Source organism: Castor canadensis, chromosome X (assembly GCF_047511655.1).
Source record: "Castor canadensis chromosome X, mCasCan1.hap1v2, whole genome shotgun sequence".
NCBI lineage: Eukaryota > Metazoa > Chordata > Mammalia > Rodentia > Castoridae > Castor > Castor canadensis.
Genome location: NC_133405.1, coordinates 58,412,372 through 58,415,589, shown reverse-complemented (window position 1 = coordinate 58,415,589; position 3,218 = coordinate 58,412,372).

The window sequence follows — 3,218 nt, the reverse complement described above, 5'->3', positions numbered from 1 at the left end:
TAGTTACATTGCCCCCACCATCTCTCCCCCTCAAATTCCTCCCCACCTCACTTAAAGTAATTGCAAGACTTTTCTAGTTCTATTTCATATAGGTATATGAAGTCCATCAACCATATACCATCACCTTAATCTCCTTCATCCACTTTTTTGCAGTTTCAAAATCTTACATGAGAAAACACATAAATCCTGCAGACTGTATTTGGTAATTTTGAAAACTTAGTTGATAGTTTAAGAATAAATTTAGCAATCCCAGTGAGCCTATGGTTTTGATGGTCATGCATTACAAGTTCTCTACATATATGCCTTAGAGTGAGCTTAAGAGTATATCCACCAGAAGTAAGAGGATTATTGTTATTTATATTAATAAGTTGACTCAATGCTCTGACATTAATGCACAGAAGTACATCTGGGTGCTTAGTGCATAGTGCAAATTCCAGAAAAAGGGCTTAATTTAGATATCTCTAGTCAATCATCTAAATAGGGGTGCTATATGGACAAGAGATATTAAATTCAGGATCAAGTTCCAGTCCTAAGTCAGGCAGCAGTAGTGACAGCATTGTCATTCAATGCCTTCTCTAAGCCCAAAGTGCCTATCATAGACTCAAGAATAATAGCCAAAATACAAAGTCTGGAAATAGTGACTTTAAAGAACGAGTAAGCTAATAACCTCAAATTGTTGTGTCATATATAGAAATCAAATGGCATAAAACATGTAGAGAATTAATAAACAACAATGTATACTGACCTTTAAAAAAGAGAGACAACATTAAACCCCCTCAAGAACCCATATTAAATGGTTAAATATTTTGGGCTATATCACAAAAAGAGGTTAATGTCCAGAAGGAAAGAAAAGCAAGATGAAATAAAATGTCATTCTAAGATCACTTCCTGTGGAATATGCTTTTACATGAATACAATAAATCATGAAACAGCAGAATATGCAATGAGGGAAAAGTAACTGCATTGAAGTAACCTGACAACCACTGTCCCAATGAGGTGACCAAGGTTGCCATCAGTGACAAATCATGTTGATTGCCACTTCACCTTTGCTGTTTTCCTCCTAATGGCCTATAACCCTAACATGGACCTGAGAAAAACTCAAATTGAAGGGATGTCCCACAAAATATTTGACTAGTACTCCTCACAACGGTCAAGCTTATCAAAAACAAGGAAAGTCTTAGAAACTATCATAGCCTAGAAGAAGCTAAAAAGATATGAAAAATAAATGTAATAGAAAAAATACTTTCAGAAAAACTAGTGAAACCTGGATAAATGGTACAATTCAGTCAATGTTATGTACAAATTTTGGTCCCTTACTTACAACAAATATGCCAGAGTGCTATGAGTTGTTAACAGTAAAGGAAACTGTGTATTAGGTATTTGGGAACTCTATGTGACTTTTGCAATTTTTTTTGTAAATCTAACATTCTAAAATTTAGAAGTTTACTAAAAATAAAAACAATTAAATGTGTTAAAAAAATTAAATATGAAGTGTTTAGCTTAAAACTTTCTATACTACTGTTTCTGAATCACAACATATTTGAAGTAAGATCTTTACAGTTACCATTTATCTTAACTCTTATCTTCTATGATCCAGATTGTGGGTAGATATTAAAATTCATAGTTTAAGTCCATTGCAGCTGTATCATTTAGTAATCTTTATAAAAATATGCTCATCTTACAATCTCTCAAACATGTTTTTCACCTATAATACAATATTATATATAATATATATTTTCACAATATGTATATAATTAATACCTATAGCATATTTTGCTATATTATACTATACTATATTATAGTATATATATATAGTATATATATATATACTATGTATATATAGTATACTATTTTATACTATATAACTGTACATATATATCTTTATATAAATAGACTTTCCATCATAGGTATAAGCATTTTTTCAGAGACATTCTTGGAATAAAGATGAATGGGCCTAGGAGCTTTCTAGTTCAAACAGACCAAGGTAGAAAACCAATACAGGGGAACTCTCTCTTAGATGTAAACAACTGTGCTATTTTTGTTTCTTACTCACTTCCTTGGAATGAAACAATGGGGAGCTGAATGATTTCTCAGTTATGAGGCTTTGGAGGGTCTACTATTAAAATTCAGAAAACAAAATGTGAACTGGGCATTCAATAAATTATTTGGCATCCATTTTAGGTACTACTTCAGGTGCTACACCTATTGTTCTGTTAATATAAAACCAAACTTAGGGGATTGTTTCTTATTTTTTTATAACCATAGGTAAGGGTTTCTAAACTCACAATTGTTTGAAGAAAATAGGTTTCTATATATATTCTTAGAAAAATATGTGTTTGCAGGATCCTCTAAGACTATTTTTAGCGCTGTTGAATGCACTCTCCCATTTTCAAAATTCAGTAAGACAACCACAAAAAATAATACAAGAAAGAAAATATATACCTCCACTATGGGCTCACTCAGAACCTCCACTTCAGAAGAGAACTGAATGTGATAGGCAAGGTAGCTAAATAATATTAATAGTCTCCAGAGTAGTGCAATATCATAATAATTATTTTGCAATATTCATACTATTAAGTTTTCAGCACTTTCTGAATAGTTTCAAATTCATCTTTCACCTGAGAATAGCAATTTGAAAATCAGTTGCTCAATTTGTCAAAAAATTAAGCTATAAACATCTATTATAAGCACAGTGTACTTTTTGTCTGTGTATTGCACATCGTAAGTAGTTATTATTTTTAAAATACAATTAACCCACTTATAGTATACATAGATGCAAGTATTTTTAAACTTCCAGAGTCTTGCATTTCAACAAAAATTTCTATTGTACTTTTCAAGATGCATACAAACATTTTAGAACATGGATGTTGTATCTCTATAAGCAGCACAAATGTGATACTGTACCACAGAATAAGCTTAAAATATTTTGAGACGTTTTCTAACATAATCTAGGGACTTCAAGAATCCCATGGAACTAAAACCAAAGGGTGTATGTGTGTACGTAAAATCTTTCAAATGGGTTATGAAAATGTGATCAAAATCATCTAGTGCTAGGATCAAAAGTTTCTTTGGTATTTTAAAAAGTTTTGTTGGTATTACCACCTTCCTTTACATTTTTAAGTCTTAAAATACCAAAACTGTGGAGAAATGTCTGAAGGAAACTAAAGCAATATATGTGTACTCAAAAATGGAATTATAATTCATATGGTAAATACCCA